This window comes from Molossus molossus, unplaced genomic scaffold, assembly GCF_014108415.1.
Source record: "Molossus molossus isolate mMolMol1 unplaced genomic scaffold, mMolMol1.p scaffold_m16_p_6, whole genome shotgun sequence".
Lineage (NCBI taxonomy): Eukaryota > Metazoa > Chordata > Mammalia > Chiroptera > Molossidae > Molossus > Molossus molossus.
This window is the reverse complement of record NW_023425399.1, coordinates 97,083,333-97,103,960: the sequence shown is the minus strand read 5'-3', so window position 1 is coordinate 97,103,960 and position 20,628 is coordinate 97,083,333.

The following is a 20,628-nucleotide window of genomic DNA, read 5'->3' as shown; positions in this document are numbered from 1 at the left end:
TTTAAACAATAGAAATTCATTGTTTCACAGTCTGGGAGATGGAAGTCCAAGATCAGGATGTCAGTGTGGTCACATTTCAGTGAGGACTCTCTTCCTGACTTATAGACAGCCACCTTCTTGCTGAGAGAGAGAGAGAGAGAGATCTTTCTCTCTTCCTCTTCTTATAAGGCCCCACTCTGTGGCCTCGTTTAACCTTAATTATAACCTAGAAGTTCTCTCCTCAAATACAGTCACATACGGTTCAATGTGTGAATTTTGAGATGACACAGTTCAGTCCATAGGACGTCATGCAGCAGGAGCACCCAGTGGAACAGCAGCTGTCCCTGGGCAGCGTGGGAGACAGCAAATGAAAGGTATAGACAGTAAGCGGAGGGAAAGATCAGCTCACCCAGTGCCGACGTGGTAAGGACCATCTTCCTGGAAAAGGAAGCCCCTGAAGACGTGCTGGAAGACAAGAGAGAGGGGGAGCCCACGTAGGAGGCTAAGACACCAGCTGAGGAGGCACCGTCTGTGCAGGTCTCAGGGGGATGGTCCAGATAACAGCACCGTGTCTGCAAAACGTGTCGTCTCATGCTGGGCGGTGCATGGAAGGGTGAATGCAGCAGAGCTTAGAGACGAGGCCAGGAACTGGAAGGAGGGCTGGGGGAGCAAATCCAGCTGCCAACAGGGGCGGATGTAGAGGCAGGGGTCCCCAAAAAGTAAAGGAGGTCCTGTGCCAGAAGCTGGATGATGGGCAGGCAGAGAGTGTGAGGGGAGAAGGAACAGGCAGCATCGGGGGTGTCCAGTGGGGAGGATGAGTACAGGCGTGGAAGGCGGCAGCAACAACCTCACGCAGCCAGTGGAGGGGGGCCCGATGGAAGTGGGTCTTAAATACCACACTGAAAGATTCGCTCTTCATCCCACGGGCTGTTTTAAGGAAAGGATGTGTAGATGGTCAGCTCACAAAAAGGATGCCTTGTCCACGCCTTGGCTTGCAGCCCTGCGAACACCGTTTTGTTGATGTAGTAATGACTGATTCTGTTGAATCAAAAGGCCTGTGCAGTGGCTGACTGCTTATCTGACCATCATTTAATCATTTAACCAAGAATTTTTCATAGGATCGCAAACTCCTCAAGTTCAAGGGCCTGAGAGTCACTAATCCAGCATCTCCTACTTAGGTCTGCCCTTCCCTCTGGGGTTGAACGGATCAAGTCTGTATTTGAATCTCTAGAAATATTCATGATTACACTTGACATGGTTTTCAGTCATGCCAGTAGCGTTGAAGGGTGAGGGGAACAGATGCCTTGATTGTGAGATTCTATCCTAATATAGACGATGGCAGGTGTCCACGCAGAAGCAATAGGGTGCAAAAGAGTGGTGGGAGGCGAACTTCCAGAAACACAAGGAGTAACTCTCTAAATAGCCCTATCATGGGCCGAGTTTATAATTTTTTAAAAGATTATAAACATGGCCCGGCCGGTGTGGCTCAGTAGTTCAGCACCGACCCGTGTACCAAGAGGTCACTGGTTTGATTCCCAGTCAGGGCACATGCCCAGGTTGTGGGCCCGATCCCCAGTGTGGGGCATGCAGGAGGCGGACAATCGATGTTCTCTCTCACTGACGTTTCCATATCTCTCTCCCTCTCCCTTCCTCTTTCTCTAAAATCAATAAAGGAAAAAAAATTTTTTTTAAAGATTATAAACATGGCATCTTGAGCTCCTCCTGCCAATCTTACTCAATCTTCTGGCTCTCTCCAAAAGACTAGCCTCAGGAAGGTCATAAATTGACATCACAATGACCCTGACATGGCAGGGAACACCTTCCCTGCAGTACTAGGTTAATACTAGAACTCTTTTTAAATTGAGGTGTAATTGACACATAACATTATATTCATTTCAGGTGTACAACATAATGACTTGATATTAGTATATTTTGCAAAATGATCACTATAATAAGTCTCGTTAACAGCCATCACCACTCATAGTTACAATTATTTTCTTGTGATGAGAACTTTTAAGACCTAATCTCTTAGCAACTAACTATGGCCACCATGCTGCACATCACATCTCCAGACGAATGTATTTTATAACTGGAAGTCTGTGCCTTAGAACTCTTGCTTTAAGGTTTTGATTTCTCTCAAAAAGTGCTCATCCCAGGAGACTTTATAATTCAGAAGGAATTAATTCATCATCAACTCTCCCGACAGGGAGAGGGGACAGACGAGTGGTTTTCACCCTCTCCAGTTTTTGGTGGCTGCCAGCGTTCTTTGGCTTGTGGCCCCATCACTCCAATCTCTGTCTCCATTGTCACATGACCGTCTCTGCTTCTATCTGTAGTCTTCCTCTGCCTCTTTCTTAGAAGGATACAAGGATGCCCGTGACTGCATTTACAACCCTGGATAACCAGCCTATCTCAAGATCCTTCATTCGATCACCTCATTTGCCAGACAGGGTCATAATCATGGGTCCCAGGGACTGGGAAGGGGCCTTGTTGGGGAGGGGGTGCATTTTTTAGTCTACTCCATTGTACAGGAAAGGCAGAGGGAGGCCACCACCTGACTTATGGCTTGTGTAGGTTAGACAACTAGTTGAGAGCTATGCCTACATTAGAATCACCTGTGGGGTTTTCTAAACATGAATTTCTTGAAGGGCTCCCCTACATCTACACCATGCAGCTAGAAAGGAAACGTGAAAGTCTCAACGTACCAATATAAAGATATCCAAAACATACTAAGTGAAGAAAGTGAAATGTGGAACAATGTATATAGTTAGTATATGCTACGTTTTGTACAAAAACCTGGTGAAATAAAATAAGAATCTATATTAACATTTGTTATTATGAGACAGCAGTAACACAGTGGGGAGAATGTGCTGATGGGGGCTGGGGAAGCTTCGTCACTGTATAGCTATTACTTTTTATGTTAAATAAAATTAATTCTTAAAAGCTCCCCAGGTGATTGTAATGAGCCTTGTTTGGAAGCACTGGTTGGTTTGGGGCAAACAACTCAATGGTCCTTTAAGGTGTCCATTCTGATGGGTGGATGATAACAGGGAACTGACATTTGCATCTTTGTGCAATCAATTCTCCAAAGATAAAGTTCATGCTAAAATATGAGAGCACTCTCCAAAGGCCTGTCTACGTTACTGGATAGTATGTCTAAGACAGCTGACCACGGGAAGCACTTCCTGAACCTCACGTCACAGCTAACTAGTGCCAGCACCAGGGAAAGCCCACCCACAAGACCACGAAGAGGAATCCGGGGCCTCAGGGATGGCCCAGCGTGGTCCTTTCAACATTCTAGCAGGAATCTTTTTTCCTTTCTACTTTCATGAGTATTTCCCCTAAGTGACTATTGAGTGTCCACTTCCTCTGGAGACACACAAAGATGTGTCACCAGGTTATTCTTCTCATCCTCTGTCTTCTGTGAGCCGTCCTCTCCTGCCAACCCCATCTGCCACCCTACCTCCAAGCCACAAAGAGATGCCCAGTCACAGGGCTGGTCAGCTGGGACCTAGATCTAGAGAATTACATATAAAGAAAAAAAAAAGAGTCAGAATGATGCCCTAAGGGTTCAATCTTTCCTGTCCGTTGTCAGAGAAGAAAGGGATGCTTCATGAAAGCCAGATTAAAACCTGGACCCGGGGATCAGCAGGCCCAGGTTTGGAAGGAGCTGGGTTCGGAAGGTGCCAGGAGGCATGAGCAGGATGGACATGGAGACAGGCACAAAATAGTCACTAATTCAGGGTGACAGGCAACCAGTGACCTGTGGCTCTCCTCTCCTACTGCTTTCTGTGCCCCAGCCCAGCTCAGCTGCCCACCACACACACAGACACAAGTACGCACATGCACAAGCGCGCACGCGCGCGCACACACACACACACACACACACACACCCTTCAGCTTACAGGCACATCAAACACACAGAGAAGCATGGTTCAGGCTCAGAAGCCAAGTTTATTCCAGGCTATTCTGGTCCTGTTCTTAGCTGTGCAGATATAGGCAGATCATTCCTTTTTGACCCAAATCACTCTCTGGACCAGTTTGCTCATTGTCATTACCTCCAGGTGCTTTCAGAACCCAGCCACTTCCCACCACCTCCACTGCTACCACCCTGGTCCAAGCCTCCTTACCTCTTGCCTGGGTTATTACAACAGACCACTGACTGATCTCTCTGTTTCTGCCCTTTGCCTTCTAGAGTCTCTTCACTTACCAGCCAGAGGGATCCTTTAAACCTAAGTCGGGTCACGTCACTCCTCAGCTCAGAGCCCTGCAAAGCCCACTGTGGTGTGCGCCACTCTCACCCCACCCCCACGATCTCACTGACCATCTTCTGTCTACCAGCCTCCATACCTTACACCTGCCAGGCAAGGGCCCGCCTCTGGACCTTTGCACATGCTGTTCACCCCCAGGGATGAATGAGCACAGAGAGGTGAGGTTTGATCTGGGCCTTCTAGGAAGAAGGCATAGGGCTCTTCGGGGGATTAGAGCACAGGGAAAGATTGTCTGCCCTGAGTCAAGCGCTTTTCCTTTCGAGTTTGCCTTTTCTACGATGAGGCCGTGGACAGGGGCTTTCACATAGTCCATAAGCCACTTCTAACAACAGACGTGATGGTGGCACTGTCCCATAATTCTGTAGACCTTCTAATTTTTTGTTTCCATGTTTCTTACTATATTCGCCTTCACCATAGTGTCACATACACAACAAAAAAGAGACACAAGCTGAGCTTTACAGATGAGGAAAGAGGCAGTCGGGCTTCGCCTCTGACTCGCATCACAGGCTGGGTTTAGTCACTCATTCTGATGATCCATCCTCGAAAGGCCAGAACTGTTCCCCATTGGCAGGGCCTCCTTCTGAAGCTGAGAGGTGGTCCCTAAGCCTCAAGGTGTGGCTGCTAGTTCCTAAGAATCCCCCACACCACCTGGGCTCACAGCTGGCAGGAACATAGACCAAGAGGCTGCAACAGAGTCTTCTTGTTGAACTGCTCCTTCTCCTGCGGCATCCTCATGGATGGAAAAGGAAGGCGGGTCATCAGTCTCCAGAGAAGAATTCAAGGACGGTAGATTCTCAGTGAGGGGACGTGGGGGTAGGTGTCATGGACGCAGAGACGCACCACCTAGATCCCTCTTCGAGAAGGACTGGTGGCCCCAGCTGCTAGGCAGTGAGGTCGGCAGTCAGCCCTAAGCTGTCAGCCCCTTCAGAACCGCCCCAGCTACAGAGAACCGGCTTGCTCATAGTCATACCCGTCCAGGGGCATCCCGCATCTAGTGACTAATGAAGGCAAGATTATAAAGGCCAGGCTATTTTGACCCGACGTAGGACAACTCCAATGAGCTATTTCAGCTCCAAAGCTCCCTGTGGAATCACCCAGGTTGTGGTCGGGCTTGCATTATAGATCAACTTCTCTGTAACAGGGTATACCAGCGGGTTCCTATCTGGCACTGACAGGATGTCAGGGATGGAGTGGTGTGGGCTCTCAGGACAGGAGCTGGCAATGCCTCTAGACGCTGGTCTGCGTGAGCCTGCCGGTTCCCCATGACCAACCTCAGAGGTGCCTGTTGCCATGGCTCTTGAGTCTATTCCCTTCTCTATCCTGCTCCCACCCTCTTGGGGTGGGGGCACCCTCATCCTTTGTTTTATAAGTTTCCCCCAGGAAACAGAAGATACTGTTTACCAGCACAATTCATTGGAATCCATTGTTCCCACTACAGAGCCAGTTAAACAAAGACAGGGCAGAGTAATAATTATCTCTCCAGATGGCAGCCAGCAGCCAACCCAGGGGGAGTTAGATTTCTCAGCCCGGTCTTACTGGAGCTCCTAGGAAACAGCTTACCCTTTCCCTCAACCTCCCCAGACCAACTCAAGATACCTTGGATCACTGAGAAGTAGTCCATACTACAGGAGAAAATGAAAAAACCCAACTCAGGGTCAAAGACTGGGCATCTATACTTCCGTCACTCTCTTGGTTGTAGAGCCTGAGGCAGCTCACTTACTCTCTCTTTTTCAGTTTCTTCATCTGCAATAGAAAATAATAATGAATGCCTGTTTCAGTAAGAATGCTCTCAGCTGCAAGTAAGCAAAAAAACTCAATTCACATTGCTTTAAGTCTTATTTTATTTATTTTTTTTTTCTCACCCGAGGACATTTTTTTGCATTTATCTTAAGATACAGCAGGAGGGAGAGAGAGGGGAAGAGAGAGAGAGAAATGTCAAAGTGAGAGAGACACATCGACTGGTTGCCACCCACACAACCCCAATCAGGGCCGGGGACAAACGGCAACCAAGGTACATGCCCTTAGCGGGAACAGAACCCAGGACTCTCTGATCCGAGGGCCAATGCTCTAACCGCTGAGCCAAACCAGCCACATTGCCCTAAGTCTTAAGGAAAGTTGTCATCTTACTTAGCAAAGGCAGAGGAGGTAGTTCCAGGTTTGGCTCAGTGATGTCATCAAGGCCCTAGTTTCTTTTTCCCTCTCAGCTCTGTCTTATTCAATTCAATACTTGTTCCCCTCATGTTCACAACATGGCTGCCAGTGGCAATCAGGGCTCCTTGCTTCCTTGTTCCCATCCAGCAGGAGGAAAAGAAGGACTTGCTCGTTCTTGGACCTGTAACCATTGCCAGGGGGCTGCCAGTTTCCAGTGGCTCAGTCATGAAGACTTTCCTCTGCAGCTGGAGTTCGTGTCAATCAGGGTTCTGTTTGAAAGCAGGAACAGGGAGAATGAATGCTGGGTAAAGTACTAACAGTGTCCTCCACATGTCCCATCAAGATCACAAACACTCTAGCATGATTTCTTTAATAGATTAACATTTGACACCTATAGGTGACATGCAGAATCAAGTTGTCACACCATCTCTAATCGCCAGGTGTTATGAAGAGCAAAGTGAGAAGAACTGAATAAAAGCCAGTCATTTGGAGGATATGCCTTCTTTATTGTGTTTTTTTCCTGAGCCACTGGAATCTTTATTCCCATCGATCTGATATGGGATATTCAGGATTCCTGCATTTCAGGGTCTCCGTGTGATTTTCCTGGAGCACCCAACTCAACAAACAACCAATATGCTCTCTCTCTCTCTCTCTCTCTCTCTCTCTCTCTCTCTCCTCCTTCCCCCCTCACACACACTCACACACTTACTTCTTGATGGCTGACAGAGCCTCAATATTGTTCAAGTGTCAACCTCTACCAGGCCATATACTCAGGAAAGGTATACCTGGGAAAGGTCCTTCCCAGGCCACCAAAGAGTCCATCGTGATTGGTCTAGGAAGCCAATCTCAGTTGTTTCTGTCCCTTTGACATGATTGATTTAGGGTGAACACTCAAGCCAATCTTGGCCAATGGGATCTGAGAAAAAGTTTGCAGGGGAACTTCAGCTAATAAAGTAAATAGAAGGAACCCCTATTGTAGTTCGTTTGTCAAGGATCAAGGTCCACCGGTGCTCTCCTTTAGTAACAACATCCTGGGTTGCTGTGTCTACAGAGCACGTGATACCCACAGTCTTTTTTGTCCATCACTTCTCAGGAGGCAAGGAACCTGGGATGAAGTCGCAAGGCCCAACCCTAAAACCAGGGTCCACTTCTAGACGGTCAGATTCTCCCTCTCTCCTCCTCACATGTCTTACCCCACGTTGCCTCATCTTCACCTTTAGCCCCAGGTATGAGTGGGAGAGGAGCAAGGGTGATGGAAGCAGCTATATTCTAATTAAATTATATTCTCAAAATCTGAGGACTAATAATTACACATCCTGCACAAGTTGCCTTAAAGACATCCACAAAGGTCCAATGTCACTGGAGGAAAACTGTGAGGTACATATTGACCATGTGACACTCTAACTTTCAAGGAAACATAAAGAGGAAATCACCTAGTAGGGAATCATTTCATAGACACTGATAAAGTCCCCTCACCTCTTCATTATCTGGATTCCTGCTCTCCAGGCCAAATCCAACCTTGGGAACTTTCTGGGCCCAGCAGGTTATAATGAGCCCAACTGAACTTAATGAGCTTGTCATTATTCATCTCTGCCAACAGCCAAAAAGAAAAAGCATGGCATGGCAAGAATTTTGCAGATGCACACATACACTAACTCAATAATAATAAATATTTCTTGACTCAGATGTTGCCAAAATCAACCAACCAAATGCCTCCTGGAGGCATCTGACAGGAATAGGACAGGGAAGGAGGGATGGCTTCCCCATAACCAAAAAGTGGGAAGTAATTGGAAACATTCCATGTTCCTGGGCTCAGCATCACCAGCCCTAATTTATCATCATCTTCATATATTCTTATATAAGTAGTAATACAGATCACCCCAGCCAATTAATCAATCTGTAATTAGGAACTGACATGAACATTTACTACCATCAGGCATAATTTATATGATTACAGATGATTAAATAAAATGTAATTGAGTGAACAGGCAATTTGTTAAGCACATCTAGACGCAGCCATATCACCTAGGGCTGGAGGCACCCTAGCTCCCCTCCCACAGCAGGTCAGGAAGCATGCTCCTGGGAGCTGGCCCCTTGGGTGGTCAGAAGGGGGAGGGGGATGATCCACACTCCCAAGAGGGCCCAGATGGGATTGGAATAGGAAACCAAGCCCATTCTGGACCAATTCTTGGGCCACTTTAATGTCTGAATTGCTTAACAAAAGGTCACCCACATCTTCAGAACTCCTCAGACTATGAAGGAGAAAAAGAAAGAATGTTTAAACTACATGCCTTAGAGCAAAACTGTGCATAATATTTCCTTTCTGGCCCACTGACCCCAGAATCATGCCCACTAGTCATCCTGAAAGACCCCCCCTCCACCACCACCCATCAGCATCCATCCAGGAACATTTTAACCATGGGGGCGGGGGGTTTAAACACAAAGTTTGCACTTGGCAGCAAATGCCCCCACTCCTGAAAGAGACATTTTCAATGACATCAAAGGACAAATTCTGACTCTGACACTGTGTACCCTTTGCCAAGCAGCTTCCCCCATTGCAAATCTTAGATTCTTCCTGTACAACATGAGAAAATAATAGCAATACCTACCTCACTCCGCTATGCTATTGACATCATCAGCATTTGTATGAGAATCATTTGGTACTGTGATAGTTAATATAATACCTTACTTTATATGCAAAGTTTGGAGGGATATTTTTGAAAGACGAAACTATGAAGCCATTTGTAGGTACTCCTAGAATAGTATGAAGCCACTTTTAAAAAGAATTCTTCCATGCCATATATACATATATGTACAGTTATAAAGTAAAGGGAAAATTTCTTAGAATATAAAATGAATGCTCATCTTCCAGGACGTCCCTTGGACAGTTTAGATCAGTGATTCACATTGGGATTTTGGAGAGGGGATGGTCAGAGCCTCTTCAATTTAAGCATATCCCTCCCTCCACCAAATCCTGATCCCTTCTGTCCCGTACTAATTTTGTATCTGTTGATGCTACCATTACGCTGAGCATTTCGGGGCTTCCTTTCTTGGAAACCTCTGGCTCCAGCTGGCCACACGATAAAAATCAGTCACATTATCTTGTCTTTAGCCGAACATGCCCTTCTCCAGCTTAATCACTCATTCATTTGCCAGATTTGGTTCCAAATAAGCTGTGACTCTTTCCAACCAAGTTCCTCCGCTTTGAGGATATGCAAAAATTTATCCTACCGTCCTCAAATACACTTACGAAGAAAAACAGACATTTCACTCTAATGTAAAATTCACATGTAACTTCCTCTTTAACTTATAGTAGACACCAAGTGCTATGGACTAAATTGTGCCCCCTTCCCCAACTCGTATGTGGAAGCTCTAATCTCCAATGTGATGGAGGTGGAGATTTGGGGAATTGATAGGGTTAGATGAGGTCATGAGGTTGGTGCCCTCCTAATGGCATGAATGCCTTTACAAAAAGAGGAAGAGATAGTAGACCTCTTTCTCCCCACCCCCAACCTCGTGTGCATGCACCAAGAAAGGCGACGTGAGTCAGCAGGAACAGAGAGTCCTCAGCAGACACTGAGCCTGCCGATGCCTTGGTCTTGAACTTCTCAGCCAACTGTGTGAAAGAAATGTTTACTGTTTAAGTTGCTGAGTCTATTATATTTTGTTATAGCAGCCCGAACTGACTAAGACAAAGAGTTTTAAATCCTAAATCTGTCCGATGAATAAAAAGCCACTGTGACCTGACAAGAAGCCTGGGTTTGGTTCATGTATTCTCTGGATCACAGCTGTGTGCTCCTGGGGAGATGGTTTAAGTTTATTAATTAACAGCCGTCCTCTTTTTTCCTCCTGCACACAGGGTGGGGGGTTTCTAAGAGCTTTTGAGAGATTTATTTTTATCCTTCACATAGATAAAAGACATTAATGAAACCATTTGAGACTTCAGGGACTGGGCTCCACCCACAGAAGCCAGGAGGAGGCAAGCAGGAATGGCCGTTGATTATTAAACGTCCTCTTAGCAAAGGAGCATCACCAGACTGGGTTGCTGGGCATTTAAATGAGTGGAAGGTAGGGGGAATGCCATCTATGCATTATGTATAAAAAGGCACCCCAGCTTTCTTACACAAAACAATTAATGAAATCACTTTGTGAAATGTAGACCTCCCCTTCCCCCACTCAACTACCAGCTGGTCAAGCCCTTGAACATATAGCCCCACGTTTGATGGCTCCGACAATGTGGGTCAGCACAATGTTTAAACTCTTAAGTGGAACCACTAATCTCCATTAATCTGACTGTAAAGATGGGACATAATGCTTAATACAAAAGCATAAGACTTGGTAATGCATGTTCCCCTGACAGGCTGCCTTAATACACACCAACTCCTGCCCAAAGGGCAGGGTCTTCAGGGTTGCAGCTGACCATTCAAAATCTATTCCTGAACCCACCTGGAAATCCCTTCATGCAAGATGACAAGAACCCGAGGGGAGTGTCCACCATGAAGCCCACAAAGGCATTCATTCTTTGGGCTTCTGGCACCCCAGGCCTCTACCCACTGTCATCCTCTCTTTCAAATGGGTGGCACAACAGTGAATGGGTGCTGATTTTGGGGCTTGACAGAGCTTTGACCCTGATACTGGCCCAGATGGTCATAGGCTGAGTGCACAGGTAGGCAGAGTAGATGCTTCACACTTAGGTGGCAGCACCTTGGTTGACACACTAGGAAAGCATGACGGAGCTCTCCTCCTGTTGGGAGCACTTCGGCACCTTAGGAAGTCCCAGCTACAGAAAAGGTGCTGCCCATATTCTTCATCCTTACCTTTCTGGCCAGTGTTTCTCAAACCATGGTCCATGAAACCACCTGAAAGAGAATCACTAAAGATGTGGTTTAAAATAGACATTTCAGTCCTGACTGGGTAGCTCAGCTGGTTAGAGCATCATCCAGGTGCATCAAAGATGCAGGTTTGATCCCTGGTCAAGGCACATACAAGAATCAACCAATGAATGCATAAATAAGTGGAACAACAAATCAATCTCTCTCTCTCTCTCTCCCTAAAAATCAATAAAAAGGGACAGGGCGTCATTTCTAAAAAAAAATTAAAATTAGCCCTGGCCGGTTTGGCTCAGGAGTTAGAGCGTCGACCTGCGGTCCAGAGAGACCCGGGTTCGGTTCCCGCTAAGGGCATGTACCTCAGTTGCAGTTTGTCCCCAGCCCTGGTTGGTTGTGCGGGTGGCAACCACTCGATGTGTCCCTTTCACATCGATGTTTCTCTCTCTCTCTGTTCCTCTCTCTCCCTCCCACTCTACCTGAACAAAAAAAATGGAAAAATGTCCTCGGTGAGGATGATAAAAAAATAAAATAACGCCCTGGCTAGTTTGGCTCAGCGGTTAGAGCGTCGGCCTGCGGTCTGGAGAGACCCGGGTTCGGTTCCCGCTAAGGGCGTGTACCTCGGTTGCAGTTTGTCCCCAGCCCTGGTTGGTCGTGCGGGTGGCAGGCACTCGATGTGTCCCTTCATGTCGATGTTTCTCTCTCTCTCTCCCTTCCTCTCTCTCCCTCCCACCCTATCTGTACAAAAAATGGAAAAATGTCCTCAGGTGAGGATAAAATAAATAAATTAATTAATTAAATTAAATTAAATTAAAATTAAAAAAATAAAATGGAAAAAATGAGAAAATGGGAGACTTGTAATACTGTCAACAATAAAGTAAAATTTTAAAATAAATAACTAAAATGGACATTCCTAGGTCTCTCCCCCAGACCTACGAATCAGAATCTCTCAGGAGAAGACATAAAAAATCCACATTTTAAACAAGCTTTACCAGTAAGTCTTAAGCACAAAATGTTAGAATCACTAATTAAATTTTGTAAAGGTATAGAAACCCAGGTGGGGGGAAAAAATGTCCATGCATGAGATAACCCAGCCCCAGCAGTGATTTTTGGACCCAAAATTCCCATTGTATGGTTCCCAGGCAAGTTCTTAAAGCACAAGTTACATATATCAAGTAAAAAAAAAATGTTCATGGACTCAGGACGTAGAGAGGTTGTGACATCTGTTTTTGATAGCCAGCATGCCCGTATTCTCCCTCTTGTCCTATCACAATAATAATAGCCAAAACTTACTGAGTATTTAAAATATGGCCAGTGCCATTCTAAATAATTCATATGTATTACGTTGATAAATTCTCACAACAATTATATCAATAGCACTTTGTCTTCATGGGTGGACAGTGAAAGGTTTCAGAGAAGAGGTGACATTTAGTGGGACCATGGAAGATTGCTGGAAATATGTCACCCTCCATACCTCACTTGTCAATTCAACTGCCCCCAGAAAGGCTCCTCATTGCCTTTTCATGCCCAAAGTCTCCACCTGGAAATAAGGAAGAGCAATCTTTGGGTTATTGTTGATGGCTATTGACACCATAAATTATAAGGCTTACTCTTTCTATTGGTTCCTGAATTATAAATAACCATTGAGGACTCTTGTCCTAACCCAAAGAATGACTCCTTTCAATGAATTTCAAGAGGCTGGCTTGCCCACGCTATACACAGGTAAAGCCACCTCTGCTCTGGGGTTGCTGATGAACCTGAGCTGTGCCAGGAGCCAGAAAAATCAAGGCTCAAATCTTGAACACTAGCAGAATTCACACTCTGTAGTAGTTACTGTCTCTTAACTGCCAGGCCCAGGATCTCTCCCCAAACCAAGATGCCAGCCCTGCCATTCTGGCAACAAACCCAACCCTCAGCGGCTCTAAGATGGATTAGTGATGGTGCCATGCTCTTGGCCACATTAAAGACAACAGCAACAGTGACCAGGGATGGGCTTGTGAAACAATGAAGTGTCCACTGAATCCATCCCTGCGGTCTTCCTAGAAGGAAACACTAAAAGGTTGTGAATCTAGGGCCCTCCGTGGCTATGTTCTCTCCCCGATGGAGAACTCTGTCTGCATTTTTTTAAAAAAAACTTATCTTTATTGTTGAATGTATTACAGATGTTGCTCATTTTTCCCCCATTGACTCCCTCCTCCCCTCTCCCGCCCCCCTCCTGCCTTTCCCCACTGTTGTCTGTGTCCATTGGTTATGCATATATGCATATAAGTTCTTTGGTTTATTTCTTCCCACCCATCAAACCCCCTTCCCTTTGAAGTTTGTCAGTCTAGCAACTAATTTGTACTTTTTAATCCTTTCACCTCTTTTACCCACTCCCCCAGTCCCCCTCCCATCTGGCAACCAACAAAACATTCTCTGTATCTATGAGAATGTTTCTGTTCTGTTTGTTCATTTTGTTTGTAGATTCAATTGTTGATAGATATGTATTCTTGCCATTTTGTTATATTTTTTATCTTTTTCTTCAAGAAGACCCTTCAACATTTCATATAATAATGGTTTGGTGGTGATGACCTCCTTTAGCTTTTCCTTGTCTGGGAAACTCTTTATATAACCATCGATTCTAAATGACAGCTTTGCAGAATAGAGTAATCTTGGTTGTAGTTTCTTGCATTTCATCACTCTGAATATTTCTTGCCACTCCCTTCTGGCCTGCAAAGTTTCTTCTGAGAAATCAGCTGACAGTCTTATGGGAACTCGCTTGTAGGTAACTAACTGCTTTTCTCTTGCTGCTTTTAAGATTCTCTCTTTGTCTTAAACCTTTTGCATTTTGATGATGATGTATCTTGGTGTGGGCCTCTTGGGGTTCATCTTGTTTGGGACTCTCTTTGATTCCTGGACTTGTATGTCTGTTTCCTTCACCAAGTTAGGGAAGTTTTCTGCCATTATTGTTTCAAATCGGTTTTCCATTTCTTGTTCTCTCTCTTCTCCTTCTGGCACCCCCAAGATGCGAATGTTGGCATGCTTGAAGTTGTCCCAGAGGCTCCTTACACTCTCCTCATTTTTTTTTTATTCTTTTTTCTTTTTGCTGTTCTGATTGGGTGTTTTTTGCTTCCTTATATCCCAAATTGATGGTTTGCTTCTTAGCTTTACCTACTCTACTACTGAATCTGTGTAAATTATTTTTTATTTCAGTTAGTGCCTCCTTCATTTCTGACTGTGCATCCTTCATTTCTGACTGGTCCTTTTTTATGCTCTTGAGGCCCTCACTAAGTTCACTGAGGTTCTCACTAAGTTCATTGAGCATCCTTATAAGCAGTATTTTGAACTCAGCATCTGTTAGGTTGCTTATCTCCATTTTGCTTAGTTCTTTTCCTGGGGTTTTGTTCTGTTCTTTCATTTGGGGCCTGTTTCTTTGTCTCCTCATTTTGGCTGCCTCCCTGTGTTTGTTTCTATGTATTACTTAATGAGAGGTATGGGTCTAGCTGAGACTAGATGCTGTCTGTTTGAAAGAATTTAGAAAAACCTGAAGCAGGATCCAAGACAGGCCAATGTTATGGTAAAGCAACTGGCAACAGCTTGGGTGGGCCTGAAAGTTGGGTGGGGCAAGGCCTCAGGGAAAACCAGGGCAGGGCAAACAGTGTGAACCAGGTTGCTGGAGTCCCAGGCTATCTGTTGCCCCAGGGAAGGGCTCACCAAAGGAACAAAGGCCTCTGACAGCACATCTGTCCAGGAGAAAGCCCCCTCTCCAGCCCTTGCTCCAATGCCAAACAGCTCAGTTCTTCCCTGTATGTCTCTGGCGCCCCTCAAGCTGCTTCCCCTCTGAGCTTAGAGGGAGCAACTCCAAGTAAGTCCGTGCACAGGTCCTTTAAGAGGAGCTTCCTGGAGCTCCAGCCACCTCATCCTCCCTGAGCCTCAGTTCCCGCTGGTTTTTCCAGCCTTCCTGGCACTGGAACCCTGAGCAGGGTGCCTGGTGTGGGACGGGGAACCCCTCAGTCCTCAGAGAGGACCTTCCCAGCCAAGATGTCGCCACTTGTCGGTGTAGGACCAGCCCCTCCGCCTCCACCCCCGCCCCTCCTGCCAGTCTGATGTGGCTGCTTCTTTAATTCCATAGTTGTAGGACTTCCATTCAGCTTGATCTCAGGCAGTTCTGAATGATGGTTGTTCTGTAGGTTAGTTGTAACTTTGATGTGGTTGTGGGAGGACACGATACCGTTTACCTACACCGTCTTGACCGGAAGTCCCCTCTGTCTGCATTTAAGAGTGAAGTCAACTAGAAATGAAAGACACACAGACAGAGGGAAAAGGAATAGAGAGAACATGAGTGCCTGAGGGCAATTCCAGTCTTGCCCTTTGTGTAGTTAGGTTACAGGGGCCAATAAGCTTGTTCACTATTTAAAGTAGTTCAAGATGAGTTTTTTGTTTGTTTGTTTGTTTTTTATCCTCACCTGAGGACATTTTTCCATTTTTTGTTCAGGTAAAGTGGGAGGGAGAGAGAGGAACAGAGAGAGAGAGAGAAACATCGATGTGAAAGGAACACATCGAGTGGCTGCCACCCGCACGACCGACCAGGGCCGGGGACAAACAGCAACTGAGGTATGCGCCCTTAGCGGGAACCGAACCCGGGTCTCTCAGGACCGCAGGCTGACGCTCTAACCGCTGAGCCAAACCGGCCAGGGCTCAAGATGAGTTTTTAAGTTACCACCAAAAAAATCCTGACTCATGGGATACATCACCTCTCTCCACTTACTCTGGCATCCCATGGACAAGGATATTTGGTGTTTATGCACGCATTTCTCGTGCTATCTTTCTGGGTGGACCACAGAACAAGCACTTTGTCAAGGCACTGAGAACAAAGCAGTGAGCATGGAGCTTCCAGTCCAAATAATCACACAAGTAAGTGTTTCAATTACAATTTTGTTCAATGCTACATGAGATAATACATTGCATCACCTGAAATGACAGATTGATATGACATGTTTTTACTGCACCCATTTTACAGGGGAGGAAAGTGAGGTTTGTCTAACATACACAATTTAGGGGGACTATTGGAAACAGAACATGTATTTCTGAATATCCTAACCCAAGTGTTTTCAGTGAACCATGCTGAATCCAACCAACTGCATTTGACTAATTAAACGAACAATAGAGCCCTGGCTGGTTTGGTTCAGCGGTTAGAACATCAGCCCTCAGACCACAGAGTCATGGGTTCGATTCCGGTCAAGGGCATATACCTCGGTTGCGGTTTGTCCTCCACCCTGGTAGGGGTCGTGCTGGAGGCAACTAGTTGATGTGTCTCTCTCACATCGATGTTTCTCTCGCTCTCTCCCTCCCCTCCCACTCTATCTGAAGATAAATGTAAAAATAGCCTCAGGTGAGAATTAAAAATAAATAAATAAATAAAATGAACAATAGAAAAATGTTATGGGTAAGAGATATTTGTATAGGAAACATAATGTCTTTCCAAAGTCGAGTTCTGTGAAATCAATGTTGTAACGTCTAATATTTAGTGTCAGCTTAATAAGTTAATGTAGAAAATCCTTCCTTGTATTTTACATAGCCTTTCATTGAGAAAACAGTGTCCAACTCTGCTGGGGTTTAAAGTATCATCTATGCTTTGCCTTTGTACCAAACACCGCAGCTATTATTGGTAAAAACTGTCAAAATCCATTCATTCTAATTGTGAAAAGGAAACTATTTCTCAAATTGGTTGCTTTACCAATAGCACCTACCAGCTATATATCCAGATGAAAGAGACAAGAGGAGTTTTGTTTAAAAAGACAAATCAATAGATTGGCTCTTATGGAAGTCATTAATGCAAACTGTTTAGCAAGAGAGACTGATTTTTCATTCCTGGTTGGCATTCCATAAAAAAAGAAAAGTTGCACTGATTCTCTGACAAATCTATGACTAACAATCTTACCCATGTTGCCTGTAGACGCTCCCTGGTCCACTGGCTGGAAAGGCAGGGCTGGGCTGGGCTCTGAGGGACAGCTGAAACTAGCTATGCAGAGAAGGGTCCACCTGGGCCAGACCCACATCCAGCGGAAGCCACCTCGGATTATTGAGCAAGGGTATAAGATGATAAAAAGTGATATTTACAAAAAGGTCAGCCTGGCACTTCATTCAGTCTTCTGTCATTACCCCAAAGTTAAATTGCTAACTAGAGGAAGAACACTTTGGGCATGGGGATACTTGTTACCCATCCAGCCCCTAATTTGGTATCTAAGGGCACAGAAAGGGCTTCACAGAAGCATGTGGCATGTAGGTGACAAGGGCTGGGGGTTGGGAAGGGTTTTATGAAAGATGCTGGTTTCTTTGACCTGATCTTCCATTATAAAGTATAGTGGATTTTTTTCTAGCTTGTAAAACAAAACAAAAAAACCCAGATTTTTAAATAGATTTCTGATGTCATGCATAAGAAGTAGGTAGCCTTGGATTCTTTCCTAAATAGAACTTGTCAACCAAAAATCCTAACTGGCACTTCTGGGGAGGAAACAGTTGTGAATTTTTGAGTTGGTCTCATAAGGAGGCTGGGGTTCCCCACAAGACTCTATGGGATGTTTTCCGGAACTGTCTGTGCTTAACCTGGTTCTAGCAGCACGGGTCTTGCCAAAGTTGAGACTAGATGGTGTTGGTGCCTGTGGCATTTCTGAAGGAACGCAGAGGATCTCATCATCCTGATGTGGGGTGGGCTGGGAGTCAGGTCTTGGGATCCCACCCTGAGGTTGCCACTACCTCAGAATGTGGCCTTGGGCAAGTGGTTCACCTCTCTGTGCCCTGCTCCCCTTTATCTAGCAAGGGTAGGGAACAGGCTTTAGATGGTCTCCAAGGTCCATTTCAGTAGTTTAACAGGGCAGATCATTTACTAGTTAAAAAGCAATGTTCCCATACATTTTCAACGGGGAGCCTACATCAGATGTTACAGAGAGAAGTGAAAGACCCCGCTCCGGGAACTAAAATGCACATGCAGAAAGGTGGTTTGGGGAGGAGAGGGCAGCTCGCGGGAACCTCTGAACCACAGTCCACCATCTTCACTCGTCCCTCCAGCCTGAGAGCAGTGAGCCCAGGTTGGAAGAGGCGATTGGTAAGGACCCTCCAGGGAGCTCCTGTGATGGGGGCCAAGGTGGTTCCCTCCTGGCCCTGCCCAGGTTAAGAATTCTCCAGGTAGGGAATTCTTTGGAGATTACCTGTGTCTTTGGAAAGTTTCCCTTGAGAAAACCACTCTGGGAAATAGCCAGGTGTGCGTGTGTGTGTGTGTGGGGGGGGGGGGGGTTCATTTAAATACTGTATCTGAAAGGAAATAATCTGTCCTGTGCACACACCCCTCTAGCCTCCATCTCTCCTAAGTCTCACCCCTCCCCACCCCCACGGACACTGCCCTCGGAACACGAGTCCCCGAGAAGAGGGCTCCGTCTGTTTTTGAGAAGTCCGGGTCCTTCGGCCGTTAATCATGCCTGCGGAGCGTTTATTAATGTCCTGTCGATTGCTCGGGGTGCAGGCAGCCTGTCAGCGGTCCTCTGTCCCCGTTCGCTGTGTGCAAACACTGGTGATTAAGCGCCAGATTTAACATCCTCATGAATATTTAAGAGGCTGTTTTTGAAAGTTTCCTGTCCTTTTACACTAATAGCCCCATTAAAACCTGTTTACAAGTCAGTCAAGAGAGTAACTGCGTGCACTTAAAACATGAGAGTGCTCCCCCAAGAGGGGCGCGTGATCATGGGAGGATCAATACGCTGCTTAAAGTAAGACTGTCTGCCCGCCCCCAGTGGAGCCCAGCCCCACGAGAGCCGCCAGGGAGCTGGAAGGGACCCAACTTGTTAATTAGGCCAGCGGGTGGGAGGGGAGCAAGCCCTGGCTACTGGGCTCCCCGCTGCCCTATGTGGGTGACCCCAGCTCCAGAGACTTCATAGAAGCTGCCCAAGTGATGTCACCAGCAGCCAGCACTGGCCAGCACAGAAAAGGAAGTTTGCGTTTGGACAGCCCAGCGGGTTCCCCTTCCCCAAACCCCCCCTTTGTCTTCCATGGGCCACCCTCCCCCTGGATCCTGCTTCTGTTCCATGGCACTTCAGATGAATCTCCTGCAAGAAGGTACTAAGGGCTTAAGGAAAGGAAGCATAATAAAGGAGGGGCCCTTGTGAAGTCCCCAAAGCTTTAAGGTTCCACAATGATGACAGTCGACTTAGTGAGGGAGACATTGGGAAGGAGGTGGGTGGCTGATTTCTCTACCAGCACCCGAGGTTGCCTCTCCCACAGATAAACATAAAAGTGTGGAAAACCACTTCCTCTTTGAAAGCAGGGGGACCAATTACCAAATGCTGTCACCTTCTCAGTTGTCTGCAAATGAATGGGTATGCTGGTTAAACAGGGCTAGAGTCTGGGTGCAGTCTACTTCCTTTCCCAGCCCCAGCACCCAGCACTCCCAGGGATGGGCAGATGCATGGAGAAACCTCCCCTACTCCAGGCAGAGGAAGCTCTCAAACACTAGATCTGCTTCCCCATCATGGCCTGAGCCTGTGCTGAAGGAGCCCAAGAAGCTGAAAGAGCTCAAGAAGCCCCAAACTTCACCATCTGCATTCTTACTCTTCTTAGCAAAGTTCACCATGTGGAACACCTCCTATTCCAACAGCATTGTAGGGTCCCTCAAAACACAGGCCAGCGCCATCAACAAATCATCAAACAAGTGTTGGCGAGGGTGTGGAGAAAAGGGGACTCTAGTACACTGCTGGTGGGAATGCAGACTGGTGCAGCCACTATGGAAAACAATATGGTGTTACCTCAATAAATTAAAAATTGAACTTCCATTTGACCCAGTGATCCCACTTCTAGGAATATACCCTAAGAAGCCTGAAACACCATTCAGAAAGATTATATGTAACCCCATGTGCATAGCAGCACTATTTACAATAGCTAAGATCTGGAAACAGCCCAAGTGTCAATCAGTAGACAAATGGTTAAAAAAGCTGTGGTACATATACACAATGGAGTACTATGCAGCTGTAAGAAAGAAAGATCTCTTATCCTTTGAGACGACATGGAGGGACCTGGAAAGTATTATCCTAAGTGAAACAAGCCAAGCAGAAAAAGACAAATACCACATGATCTCACTTATTTATGGAATATAATGAACATAACAGTCTGAGGAATATGGCAGACCCAGAAACATGGAAGTAGAGTACAGACTGACAATCCCCAGAAGAGGGGGTGGGGGAGGAAGAGATAAACCACAGAACTTATATGCATGTATACATAACCAATGGACATGGACAACAAAGCTGGGGACAGGGCGGGTGGGGTGGGGTGGGGAGGAGGGTGTCAATGGGGTAAAAAAGGAGAAATATCTGTAACAAAAATAAAATTAAAATAAACAAATAAATAAATAAACAGGCCAAGACTGCTCCACT